This window comes from Manis javanica, chromosome 1 (assembly GCF_040802235.1).
Source record: "Manis javanica isolate MJ-LG chromosome 1, MJ_LKY, whole genome shotgun sequence".
Lineage (NCBI taxonomy): Eukaryota > Metazoa > Chordata > Mammalia > Pholidota > Manidae > Manis > Manis javanica.
Genome location: NC_133156.1, coordinates 54,153,494 through 54,168,377, shown reverse-complemented (window position 1 = coordinate 54,168,377; position 14,884 = coordinate 54,153,494).

Below are 14,884 nucleotides of genomic sequence, written 5' to 3'. Positions count from 1 at the left end.
CCCCCACTAAACCAGGCCCAGATTCCTGAACCACAGAAGTTGAGATAGTAAATTGTGTTGTTTTATGCTTGGAATAATTAGTTATGCAGACCTGTGCTGGGCATGTGCATGCTTATAAAATAGACACCATTTTTGTTATACCTGACTCCAAAACCACCTCCCCAGTTCTCTCTCAAGATTTACTGGGAGATACTTTTAAGATTAGAGATGTTCTCCAAATATCTTACTTCTGTGGTTCTTTCTCAGCTGTCTCTGAGCCTCAGAAAATTGAGGAGCTGAGGATGGAGAAATGCTCTTCTTCCTTGCAGCTTGGGAGGCACTATGAACTGGTCTCTGCCCCCCTCGCTGTGATTCTGCTAATCCTGAATTTCCTCCTTACTCCATGAATTTAGTTGCAGCCCAAATTCAACCCTAGCTGAATAACTCTAAGGTGGTGCCAGATAAAAACAGCACAGCCCACATAGAAACAAGCCTCTTATTCTCACAGTTGCCATAGAAATAAGGGAAAAGGTGACTAATAAGAAAGCTTTGCCTGGTTCTTGGTAAACGGAGCTAGCCAGGGGGCCTGGAAGATGGGGCATGTATACAATCCTCAAGAGCTTTATTCAGATGAACAGTTTCAAGTAAGCTGGTTCCATTGGGTTCTCAGGAAGTTGTGCATGATCAAATATCCTCTAAAAGTATTTATGATATTATTTTCTATGTCTAATAATAATTTTGCTTGGGGAGCCATCCTATTCCTCCCTAAGCTGTACCAATGATTGCTTCCAGATGGGCACATACCTCAAGCCTGCCAGTGATGCTTTATTCTGGGGCCTACTGGGATCTGCTGGACCTACTGGGAAAGAGAAGCATTTTTTAAATAGCAATAATAGGAGGTGGTATGGGATTGCTTGGGGCCACCTGTATCAAGATAACTTCCCTAAAAGAAAGGGGGAACACAGAAAGAAACAGACTAGTAAGAGAGAGGGGCAGAAGGGGAGGAAGGCAGAGTTCCAAAATACACTTGAACATTTAGCTCCATGTATTTCTGACATGATTTCAACCTTAGACTTGCTCACATGGGCCAACCAATTTCATTTTCACTTAGGTCGCTCTGGGTTGGGTTTCTGTCCTTTGCAAAGGAAAGAGACATGTTAGGAATTGAACTGTATCCTCCAAAAAGGCAGTTGAAATCCTAACTCCTGGTACCCCAGAATGTGACCTTATTTGGAAACAGGTGATTGCAGATATCATTAGTTCAGATGAAGCTGTACTGGAGTAGAGTGAGCCCTTGATCCAATATGATGGTGTCCTTGCAAGGAGACGATCGTAAAGACAAGAGGAGAATGCCACGTGATGACAGAGGCAGAGATTAAAGTGATGGAGCTGCCAGGCAAGGCGTGCCAAAAGTTGCTGGCTACCACCAGAAGCGAGGAAGAGGCACGTTAACAATTCTACCCAGAGTCTCGCAGGGAGCATGGCCCTGTTGAAACCTTGAGTTTGAACTTCTAGCCTCCAGAACTGGGAGAGCATGAATTCCTGTTGTTTTAAGTCACCCAGTGTGCGGTGTTCTGTTAATAACAGCAGCCCTGAGAAACCAACCCAACACGTAACGTCATGAAAGGATCCCAGGATGTGGCCGCAGAGTCTGAGACCCGATCCCTTGCCCTCCCCTGTAGCTGTGTGTGACACCGGGCAAGCTTCCTCGCCTCAGCTGCGTTGTCTGTGAGATGAGGAGCACACTGCCTCTGCAGTGCTCTGGGCGTGTGTCCAGGACAGAGCTGGGGAAGGGACTCTGCCATGCCTGTTTGCCTAACCAACATGGAACCACTAGGGGCATGTACTGATGGATCTCAGTTTTAAAAATGAACCCTCCTTGGTTTTGACTTCTTTTTCTTTTCATTTTGGTGTATACTTAGATTTCTTTGGACCTCTTTTTCTTGACTTCATTTTAGTTTCAGAAGGTCTCCTTATAGGGACTTCCATATCATGTTCCTGTTTTGTCTCCCAACAAAGGTAGTTCCTTTTATTCCTCAAAACTGAGCCTCCTTTACATCATGGATGACTGACAAATAACAAAAGCTGTAGGACTGAATGACTTTCAGGAAAGGGATTCAATGTCTAGTGGCAGGCCTTAGTTTATCTGGGCAAACGACTTACCAAGAGCTAGAAATGGAAGATGGAGACAAAACATCTGGCATTTTCTCCGTTTGTTTATCTACTTGTTCAGCTCATTGTTCTTTCTGGGATGGGATGGGTACATTCAGGTTATCATGTTGTTGAAAATCCTTGGGGCAGGGGTGATGGCGGGGAGCCTGGGAGGAACTATATTTCCCCAGGAGTTGGTGGAATGAGACGTCTGGCACTTGGTGGTTTGTGGGAAGGGAATAGGGAAGATAAAAGGAAGAACCTGCATGAAAGGAACCACTGGGTTGTAGTTTTAAAAATATGATGGCTCTAGAGGTATTACGCTCTGGGCAAAATTCCTATGAGGGTCTAGTCACATTTTCCATGAGCCACTTCTTAAAAACACTATCACACTGTGTCGTATTTTCAGCCCTTGTCATCCTCTTTCCCTATCTTCAATATTTTGCAATGGGACCAACCTGCATGTAAAAGATTGTTGGGCTCTAACCACCATCAGGCATCTATTTTTTTTGTAAACCAACCTGATCCATATAGACCATCATTCTCCCTCTCTCGCACATCAAACCAGGCCCATCATTCTGAGATCAAGTCTGTTTGTGTGACCGAAAGATAGGCACTCCTGTGATGTGACTGGTTGGAACACCAGTGTGTAGGCCGTGGAAACTTATCATATGGAGCGGATAGCAACTACACTTGTGCATGTTTTATATGACACTTACTTTGTGTGTGTCGCGGGGGTCATTACTGTTCTCAATATAACTCAGTGAGCCAGGCATCCTCAGATCTCATAGATCAAACTGTCATGAGCCACCATCCCATGGCTTTAAAAAGACTAGACTCTTCCATTAAATTTCTGCCAGATTTAGGGGGGCTTATATATCCATGACTCCCTCTGCCTCACTTCCTGCAACAACCTAAACACAAAACTGAGTCCTAGCAGTGGTGTCTAGAGGAAGCATACTTAGGTAAAACAGATTTGAGAGTTTCTGTAGTTCTCAGTGAAGATGTGCCGGTCACGGATTGTGGGGTAGGGGTGTCATTTGTCCACTCTCCCGTCCGACGTTCTCTCCTATCAACATTTAGGATCAAAACAAATTTCTCAACTTTTTTGATCCATATAAGTTAAAGGAGAATTTCTGTGCTTAAGTATGTTGGGAGGTGGGAGCTCTCACCCTTTTCCTAAGTGGCTCAGCCAAGTGCCATTACATGCTTTTTTCTAGAGAAATACCAGGGAATAAGAGTGTTTCCATTTTTATTTTTGCATTAGTAAATATGTCCCTGTATTAGTGTTCTAAAGCTGCTGTCACAAAATACCAGGTGGGCTAAAGAATAGAAATTTATCTCACAATCTAGATCTGAGATCTAGAATCGAGACATCTGAGATTAGGGTGTTGGCCGGTGTGGCTCCTTCCGAGGGCTGTGAGGAAAGGATCTGTTCCAGGCCGCTCTCCTTGGTTCCTGTGTGTCTGTCTTCAAGTTCATATAGCGCTTTCCCTGTATGCAGGTCTGTCTCTGAATTTCCCCTTTGTATCAGGACACAGTTGTACTAGATTAGCATGCACCCTAATGATCTTACTTTGACTTGATGACCTCTGTAAAGATGCTATCTTCAGATAAGGTTTACATTCTGAGATACTGGGGATTAGGGCTCCAACATACAAATTTGGGCCAGGACACAGTTCAACCCATAAGAGTCCCATTTTCCAGTTGAAGAAATTCTGCATAGAAAATGCACCAAATTTCAATTTTAAAAAGTTGGAAGTATATGCACACATCTCTGGTGGGCTTTATGAAAGTAGTGGTTACATTCTGAAGCTGAGCCCCATCTTGGGTGCTGACATGAACCTCTGGGCTAGGTGGCAGGTACATACTGTCACCTGTGAGGGCCTTATTCACATGAGCTCCTGACCACAAGTACGGCTACTTTGCCAAAGCTTATTTAGGAAGCCAGAATGCCAACTTTTGCCTTTTGTGTTATTATTGTTGCACAAAGATTAAAATCTGGCTTTTCAAAAAATTTAAGTAATTAACACCTTGAGTGATTCTCTCTAAAGAGATATCAGTTTGACTGAACGTGATGAACTTTTAATTAACACTTCTTGTTGGCAACACAGGATTTCCCCATTAGTGTGGGTTTGTAGAGAGGTGTTCTATTATGTTGCTAAATATGCTGTCACCTTGCTGAACTACAGCAAATCCGGCACTCTCAGCCTGCCACATAAAGAAAACGACTCCAGATGGCTCGGAGGAGTGATCCCCGTGGAGACGGAGTCTGTGCCCCAGCGACACTGAATCTGGGAGTTTGCTCACTCTCTTGACACCCTCCACCTAAGCTAGTGTCATTTCCTCAGTGGAACTGATGCTGGGACTGCAGAACTTGTATCTGCTGCATGAGGGTGAACAACAGACCCAATAATAATAACAATGAGAAATTTATTATTAGCTCCCTTGAACAGAAACCAAAACTCAGCCACAGAAAAGCTGAGAGACTTGCCAGAGGTCACATAACTTTAAGCAATTGAACCAGAATTTAGACTTAGATTTGCTGCCCCAGAGTCCTTTTAACCCTGTAAAACAGGCCCCACCCTGTACTGGCCATTCGTACTTTCTGTCCTGGGTTTTCTTTTGATACTCATCATTCCTTTACTCTCAGGCCATTTCACTCAAGTGAGGCTGATCTTACTCCTCCTACTACAAGGTTGGCATTGAACACATGACCCCGCCTGGCCAAACAGAGTCCTTGCAGTTGGCTCGGGGCGGGGCATGAGACTGAGCTAGGCCAGCGAAACCTGACAGAGGGGCCTCTGTTCCCATGCTGGACTGGGAGCTGCTGGGGGTCGTCCTTACCTACACTTGGAAAGAGCCTACCTGGGAATGAAAGACACAAGAAAGGAAACACTTACGGCTAGACTTTTCAGTTAAATGAACCAAGAAATTTTATTTCTCGCTTAACTTTTAATTAAATTTTAGATATTTGTGCTCAAACGAGTAGAGATTAATATAAGTCCTTACAGTTTAAAGTGTCCAAAGAACATCACTGGATGGTGCCAAAAGGAGTCAGTCTGGTGGACAAGGAACACGAGCAGCAAAGGATGCTTAAGCTCAAGTGAACGGTGATAGTGACGTAGCCTTAGGGGCCTGTGTTGCGGTTGGAACATGCTAGCAGGAGGCCTGGGCTTCTGGTGAGTCAGGGACTCACTCAGTATGGACCCCATCTCACTTGAACTGGTGTGTCTGATTTCATGAGCTGCGCTAAAAACAGAGTTGTGGCTCTAGTATTTAAATTAGGTATGTCCAGAGGGCTTCCTGCCATCATAAGAATGCCTTTTCTTCCCCAGAATTCCTCAACTGTTATTTCCTGAGACCTCATTCAAGTTCAGGGGCTTGGCAGGACCTGTTGCAATACTTTTAAAGAGAAAAAAAGGAAATATTTAATATTCAAATGAAGCCTGTTTATGTTTATGGATACAATTAATATGTCTGATCTCAGTTCTAGGTATTTTATTTAGTTATAAGATAAGTAATTATCTTAAAACTTTTTCACATATGGTCTCTGCTTTTTTACATATTTTTAAAATTTCTTTTGGTTTTTATGAAGTTTCATGTTTGCTTTCAAGTGTAGGTTTTAAGTTTTAAATTAGTTATTACCTTGCTATTATTATCATTGTATGATGCCTACAGTCACCTTTTTCTTTAGACAATAACTATTGGCTCCCGACCCTAAGTGATGCCTATCAGACGGCAGGCTCACCCTGTTCCCTCTCCCCTCCCTCCTTCACCGCCTTCAAGTCCCCAGCATTATCTTTCTTGCGTAGACTCAACTTTTTGTTACTTAGTGTGTCAGCTTAATGTGAAATTCTTTGATTCTTACTTACCTCCTTTAAGGCAAACAATGAAGGTGTTCCATTCTTCCTCTTACTGCCCCCTTCTTAAATTTGGAAAGTTGTGTTATTTCCACCACGTCAGGGAACTAACTTTGCACATGTTATTCCTCTCTCCTTACTCCACCTTGCACTTTTTTCATCTGAGTTGTATGGTTCTGTATCTTCAATGCTTCCCTGTAATCATTTGCCAAAATTGTTTGGAGAAAGTTTGGTATCTCGTGGATTCCTTAGGAAGAATTTGAGAGTACAATTGTCCCTGAGTTCTTTCATATTCAAAACTATTTTCTACCCTTGATGCTTGAAGGACAGCTTGGCTGTATTCAAAATCCTTGACTCACTTTTTCTCTCCTCACACTATCTTGTAGATACACGCTTCTGTTTTCTTACTTTAAAGGGCTGCTCTTGAGGAAGCTCATGACAGTCTGATTGTCTTACTTTCTGAGGAGACTTTGTATGGTTGGTTTGTTTGCTTGTGCACCTGTTTGTGTTTGTTCTGTTTGGAGGCTCACAGACTACTTTTTTCTTTATATTTAAAGTTTATTCATTGTATCAGGGTACGTCTGGGATTTAGCTTCTCTTGGTCCATTTTCTCCAATTACATGGTATTACCTTTTTAATATGGAGATGAAGGTCTTTCATTTCAGTATAGTTGTCTTGGATTAAAGTTTTACGCATTAGTTACGTTCCAGTGTTTTGTTTTCCTTCTCCTGGAATTCTAATTCTATGTATGTTGAACCTTTGCATGTCTTCTGTATCTGCAACTTTCTCTCTGATCTTTTTATCTATATTTCTGTTTTTGCTTCTTGATTTTTCTCATCTCTATACTCAGGCCTCTTGACAATTTTGAGTCATGTTCATCCTCCCTATTGTACCTCAATACAGTGTTTATTTCTGAAGTGATGTTGTCCCTTCTTTTGTGTTGAAATTTGTCAGTTTCCTTGTTACACCTTCCTGTGAATTTCTGTATTTCTGCTCTGTGGTGTCCTTTTATAGATATCTGTAAATATGTGCTCCCAAAGCACACCCATCAGCATTGTTTATATAATGAATTTTAGTTTAGGTTAGAATATTATGCTTCAGTTTTCCTTCAATACTTCATTAGATTTTTCTGATGTTCTTCTGTCTATGGAAAATGTTTTATTCCCCCTTTCTGTCACATTTTTAAAATAAAATATTTGAAGTCTTATTTCTTTTTTTCATATTCAAGTGTGTTGGATTTTCCTGAACTAGTTATTAACAGTGGTTCCAATGGCAAGAGGGGTAGAAGAAGAGGAGTTTGGGTGACTTTTCCAGTTTCTCAATTCTAAGATTCCATTTTCTGTTCTGCAGTGAAGTGTAGTTTCTTTAATATATGGCACCTTTATGCTGAGATCTAGTTTCTTCTGAATTTTCATGTTCTTGTAAAGAAGTAGGGTCAAGTACATTCCTGGTTGGTCTGGGACTGAGGGGCTTCCCAGGATGTAGGATTTTTAATATGAAAACTGAGTAAGTCCTGGGCAAAATGAGGTGAGCTGGCCCCCTTAGACTCAGAAGGATTCTTACTATAAGAATCCTCAGTAGGCTTTCTCCCCTTATGGGCTCCAGCATGGAGGAACTCTGCCAGCTTGCAAGATGCTTTCTTCTCTCTTATCCCACCTGTGTGGTCCCATGGCTGCCCTCTGGTCCCGTTTCCTTCCAGGTCCCCCACCTTTTGCCCACCCGGCACACTTCAAACCTGCTCTCAGTGACTGCTCGCTGAGGGAGGGTCTCTCTCTTTCTGGGCGAACCTTGTGGATGCATGCTGGGCTCTGTCACTGCTAGGCCCCTGCCCTATGCTCTTCCTCACAGCCCCGTGGCTCTGCTGCGCTGGTCTGAGTTCAGCTCCATCTCTTATCAATGCAAATACATATTTCTTGATTTATAGATAAACTGGATTTTATGGCATTCTCTTCCTTCTAGTTAAGCTGCAGTTGTAGACTAGGGGTGTTTTTTTTGTTCTCTTCTAGTTGGTCTGTGGATTTTTAGGAGATGTGGAAAGATTAAAATTAAGAGTCACCATTATCCCCCAGGACCCCAGTTGTCCAGAAGGCTAGGAAATTTTGTCAACCTACTGACAGGTCCCCACTCTCTGCCATCATGGCATTTCTGCCATACCATTGCTGTTGGGCTCTGAGGAATGCAGGTATCCTGCCCCACCAGCCCACCCAGCAGTTCCTCTCAGGAGGGTGGGCTCAGGAAGAACCATTTACCAGGCATCTTGTCATTCTAGAAAGGGTGCTAAGTACTTTCATGCCTCCATGTCTTTGCTCATGTTGTGACTTCTGCCCCGAACACCCTTTGTCCACTTCTCCACCTGGAAAAATTCTATGCATCTTTCAAATTCAGCTCAAATGTCAGCCTTCTTTAGGAAGCCTTTCTACCTCCCTTCTCCCCATCACCACCAACTCATTCTGTTTTGTTAATGCATCTCTCCTTCTGTGGTACTACAGGATCACTGGGCTGAAATCCTCAAACTGTAGTGCTTATGCCACTGGACCTAACTCACATTCTCTCTGTTACTAGACCCTGAGGTCTTCAAGGTCAGAGAATGTGCTTTATTCGTCTTTGTGTCCGAAGCACCCAGCACAATGCTTGGCATAGAGTAATTGCTCTGAATGAATGAGTAAGTAAATAAAATAACTTACGCCAGGCTTGCATTTAAGGCAGCTCCATGGTATAGAGAGTAATCTCACAAAGCACTTCTCACCATTCACAAAGGCACAGCTGACATGGCAGACTCAGGCCTGCAGTTAAGAAGCACTGGGCTCTTTTATTCTGCATTATTTTTTTTTCAAAAAAAGAAAACAATGCGATGCTTCCTTAGTGCTCCCCAAAGCACACCAATCAGCATACTAATCACCCCAAAGTGTCATCTGAATCTGCCAATTTCATAAATTTGCATATTTTCCAATCAGTTCCTCATTCCCTTCCCCCACTTTTCTTTTTCATTAGCTATTCTTGGAAGAGCTTCATTCCTTCCATATTGCTCAAACTGACTTGATTTTTATTTCGCTTTGTAAAGACAGATTTGTGAGATGATGAATTAGTCATTGCCAATTTCATGCATTTACGCTCTGTGCGTTTACACCTTATATTTATTCAGCCCCATTCTCCCCTTCTGGTTCCAGATGGTGTGGCAATACAGCCTTGGGTGTGGAAGGGAGAAAAAGCATTCTCTTTCATTCTCTCTCCCTCCCGCCTCCCACAGTTTCAGCTCCTGCAAGACTGTGCCAGCTTTGAATGGCGCATCACCCTCTGGCAAACGCGGCTCCTTCTGCAAATTTCACAGCCACTTAGGAACCAGGAAATGTGAGCAAGACAATGAGAACTGTCAGGTACAGACTCTTCTCACTCCAGCCACTGCCCCCCCAAATAAAGCCACAGTGGGATGGTATTTTGATATATTTGCAGATACTTTTTTTTCTAAAAGCTTCACCCTCAAGTGTCTCGAGAGGAGAGTGACATAGTGGAGCTGTGGAACAAGAGCGAAAGCTTTAGATTTCCAAAAGCCAGAAGTTCTGGTGACAGATGAAAAGATTTGGAAGAAAATGTCATCAGGTCAAGCCAGCACTTCTTGCCTTCTTAGAGCCCCAGAGAGGCAACAGGCCCCAAGGCATGGAAACCCCAGGTAAGCTGGGGGCCTACCTGAGAGTGGAGAGATCTGCTCCTTGCTTTCTAGATGAGACACAGGGAGGTGGTAAGTTTGTTTGCTCCTTGCTCTCCAGGCTCAGTAGGGTAGAAGTGGTGACATGTCACATCTAGATGAGAGACTAGCGCTCAGCATCTCCTGTGACCACCAGTTTTCTTATTTGCATGAGACGGGGCCAGGCACTGCTGATGGGTATGACCTGGAGAAAATGGGGAGTCAGGAGTGAGCTAGGACATCTGAGGATGATAAAGTGGTGGATGCTCAGACCATGCCTGCATGGGCATAGGACAACTCAGGAACAAGTGGTGCTTCCCCCAGGATGCCATCGCCCTGCATACACCTCCAAGAACTCCCACACAGTGAGGAGATGGGGACTGAGGAATCCCCTGACTTGTTGAGGAGCCCCTACATTGATTGAGGTCATCCAGAATCAGCTGAGATTACCCACAATGGACCGGAGAGGGGAGGCTAGCTTTAGGGCTAATAGAAGAGGTTTATGTTTTACACATCTCTGTTGGGGCCCAGCATTTAGAAACACTAAATGCCCAATTGAGCAAAAACACACAAGTTGACTTAAAAGTTTCTGTGAATCCTAGAATCCTAGACAACTAGATCTCCCTGCAGAGATCATTCAGGGCACATAATTAATGGATCTGGACATTTTGTGCCCTGATCTGGCTGGGGTCTCAGCCACTGAGAAGGATTGCTGGACCTCCTTGGCCCACATGCTCTCTAATACCTCTGAAAGCCATTGACCAAATCAGAAAAGCTGATCATACTTCTCAACATAGGTGCCCACACAAAAACATTTCACAGGGATATTGTTCATCATCTGTGGGGTCTATGTGTGATTTTTTTACAGGAAATGAAAGGATAGAATGGCATCAAGCTTCGGAGAGTGGAGGGTCTTAAACTTCTTTAGATGGCGGAGTCCCTGCGGGTCATGGGCTCTCCACAGAGCACTGAGAAGGGACATCTGGACCGGGAATGATATTACTGGCAGAAATATGACAAGTAATTTTACGTTGCTTATAAAGCATAAACATAGTTAATTGGTGGGCTATGAAATATAATGAATTATAAAAGGAATGGTGACATTAAGCCCAATCGGCTTTCCCCAAGTTTTCTCATTAATTTTGATCTGCTCTGTTTGCCTCCCATATGTCACTTGTGCACAGTCTCAGTAAAAACTGGCACAAAGGGTAAGAAGAAAATCTATGGGAGGGGTCAGCCGTTGTTTTCACTTGCTCGGCAAAATGGGGAAGGAGGTCGGGTGTCGGGGGGTGTAGGGAAACTAGCTCATGTAAAGGAGAAGCAATGTGATTTCATTTAGTTTGTGCTCATTGACCCAAGAGCTCCAGTTGGCACTGGAGGAATCGGAGTGAGCGAATGTCGTCTCCATGCTGAGGAGCCCAGGGCCACGGTGGCTCCTATAGCACTGATAGCTGGCCTGTCAGGAGACTCGGCCGCAGCTGTGGTGAAAAAGGACATTAGAGAAAGAGGGAGAGCTGGAGCAGAGGACAATGAGGCCGAGTGAGTCATCGATGGAGCCTCAGTTGAGAACCACTGCTCCGATGGCTTATGGGCAGGGAAAACTACATCCCTGTATCTACATAAATGAAATCCTGGGGCAGCTCTGCTCCCAGAAGGTTTAGATGTCATATGACCACCCTGCTTTGCTCAGAATGTCTTAACTCCAAGCTAGAGGAGAGAGAGAACCATGCAGTGTTAGCAAACAAACGATTCTAAAAGAGTTTCACAAAAATGACAAGTTATATAGCACATTCATTCTCCACACTTTCACACACTGTTACCATTTTATCTTCACCTGCTCAATCAAGAATGATTGGCTGGGCTCCTACCTGAGCTGGCACCATGCAGGACCATCACAACAGATGTGTGGTGGACAGAGGCAGGACCAGCCTGACAGTGTGAGCAGTCCATTCTCATGTCTTCCATAGGTACACCTGGCTGCCTTTCAATCCAGGCTCCCCAGACCTCCCCTTGGGTCTGACATGGCCTTCAGAGGCAGCAAACTCCCAGATACTTGCACTGTAAAAGAGTAGGCTTCAGTTTCCTGAGAGACCAGGGCAGAGGCCAATGGCTGAGATCACACTGGATTTGAGGGCAAAACCTGGATTATTTGTTCATCAGTGAGTTGCTGCCATCAAGGAACTCATAGTCTACTGGAGGGACAGAGAATTGAAGAACGACAATGAAGATGTAGGGTGGTATTTCCTGTAATAAAAGGTTGGTTGGTTTTGTCTACTGGGAGGTTCTTAAAGAAGGTAATTCCTCAGCTGAGTTCTGAAGAATGACTAGGAACTGGCCAAGCAAAGAAAATATGTAGGAATCGTGTTTCCAGAGAAAGAAACAGCATTTGCAAAGGCTCAGAGTCATGAGACAATAAGGTAATCTAAGCTGGCAAGGGGCTTCAGGGAAGCATCAGAGTCCTGTGTGACTTGCCCAGCTGGCAGGCCCAGGCCTAGGTAGAGTTGAGATTGGCTGGGAAGACCCTTCATAGGAACCTCCCAGAGCCAGCCCGAGCTCTGCTAACTCTGTCCTTCTGCAACTGAGCCCTGGGATTTAAGTCAGCCAAATGGCCAAACGTTCCCTTGGCATGCCTTCTGTGCCTGGACCTAGTGGCACAGACTATAGATGGAGGACCAAGACATGGTCCCGGTCCTCAGGTTACTCCCAGCCTGGAGGAAAGACAAAGAAACAAACTGGTCAGTGCAAGGTGGAGCATGACATGCGGAGCTAAGGTCAGAATCGACAGTCCTGACGAGTGTTCCAGGGAACAAGAATTGCCCCTTGAAGCAGACACGTATATTTTATTTGGGCCACTATGTTTTCAAATTTCAGTATTTTTTTACATGAGCTGACAAAGAAAGATGCAGATTTCAGATCTCTCTTGAAAAATCAAAAAGGTGTAGCCACAGTGTCCCACACATTTGCCCAGAGCTGCATAACCAGGGTCCCTTTCAAATGGGACACCTTCTCACCAGTACCCATCACCTGGCTTTCTTCATTCATTCTCATTAGCACAGTGGCCCCTCGGCTACCCAAATTTGAGATCCCAATACATACAAACACCACCCCATTGCTTGACGTATAACATGTACTCCAGCAATGGAGAGACTCAGCATAACAAAAGCAACAGTAATTATTATTATCCTCTGGTTCGCTTCCCTGACCGTCTCCTGTGCTGGGCCTGACATTTCTGAATACCTTCCTGTGCTCCTGGCACTCTAATGATCCCTCAGGCTTTCATTTAAGCATCACAGACACAAGTGAAATGCCTGGGGAGGCCTCAGCCTGCAGTGAGAGTCCCTCAAGGAATCGCATTCAAATTGCCACCAAGGGAGAGAGTATGGGGGTGGCTTCATTGTAGGAGCAACAAGCACTTATCCCAGGCAGGCAGCAGCAGAGCCACACTCTTCACTGTGCAGTGGCTGCAGCACAGCTTCAGCCTGGCTGGCATCTAATTTGTAGCAAATGAGTGCATTTCTAATAGAGCCAAATATGGCTCCCTGCTTGGGTCCCATTTATCCAGACACCTGTTTTCTCTCTCTTCTCCCACTAATCAGTGTCCCTGGGGAGCAGCTCAGCAATTATGAGTTTGCTACCAGGTTGGGGACTCTTATTCCTCCTTACCCCAAATCGTTCCCTCCATCTGGGTGTACATCTGCATCCCCCATGCACTTCCAACAGCTCCTGCATCACTGTTTTATGAACACCAACTTCGGGTAGGGCAGCGTTCCCCTAAATACTTTGTTGATGGTGTGCACAATGAATTTAGAGGGTACACGAATGAATGTTTCCAGACTTGAACTTACTTTAATTTGTGCTACACACTGAGTTGTATTTCCCCCAAATTTGTATGTTGGAACCCCAGCCCTCATGGTGACTGTATCTGGAGACAGGGCCTTAAGGATGTAATTAAGGTTAAATGAAGTCATGACATTAGGGCCTAATCCAGTAGGACTGGTGTTCTAATAAGGAGACCCCAGAGAGGGAAGACAGAAGAAAGGTCATGTGAGAACACAGAGAAGGGGGTCCTTTGCAAGACCAGGAAGAGACGTTCTACCAGAAATCAACTGTGCCAGCACCTTGATCTTGGACTTCCAGCCTCCAAAACTTCAAGAAAATAAATGCCTGTGTTTTAAGCCTCTTCTTCTATGGTATTTCATTATAGTAGTCCTAGCAGACTGATAAAGTGTGCAGCAGGAAAAATAGGTAATTGGCTCATCAAAATGCAGTCCCACAGATGATATCACTCAGGTTGATACTACGCTTTTGAATTGAAGAAAAATGTTAAACAAATAATAGAACTTGGAGGCACAAGAAATGGCAAAATATTGTAAAGATGTTATCTAGCTAATTGAAGGTTAGGCAACACTGGCTGAGTAGAAATGTGGCTTTGGAATAAGGCAACCCTGAGTTTGAATTTCCACTTTGCTCCTCAGCTGTGTGAGTTTGGGAAAGTCAACTTCTCTGCAGTCAGGTCCCCATTCGTCAAAAGCAAAAATAGAACTTTGTGTTTTAGTTTTCTTTTCATGGGTCTGTCAGTTCCCTGCACTTTGATGATGATCCCATGGTCTACGTCATGTCTGAGTTCCCCGGCCCCAGCCCAGGACCTGCCACAAGCGATGCAGCAAGTGGGGAGGAAGGACATGGGCTCTGCCACTCACCAGCCGTGCGCCCTTGCAAAAAGCACTTGGTGTCTCTCAAACTCAGATTCCTCAGCTCTAAAATGGAGATGATAATATCACTCACTTTAGGGTCTTGTTTGGAGAATTAAGTGCAACAATTCCTGTAAATTACTTAGCACAGTGTCTGGCATATCTTAAGACCTAAAAAAAAAAAATGTTTATCATTGCTCTTATTTCTGAGTAAATGCTAGTTGAATAAAAGAGTGAATGAATGTTTAGTCCAATGGATACATGAGTGGACGAATAGATGGGTGGGTGGGTGGACAGGTGGATGGATGGATTTTTCAATCAGTGAATGCATGTATGTATTTAAAGTGAATAGACTGACTGACTGGTGAGTAGAGATGGGTGGATAAACTTTTTGCATGAGGAGTCATCACATGGGATGTGTGGGTGTGTGGATGTCAGATGGACTGTTGCTGGTCATGTGAGCCAGCGTTGGCTTCGGGCTCCAGCCCCGAGGTGATGGCCCCGACAGTATGCACAGA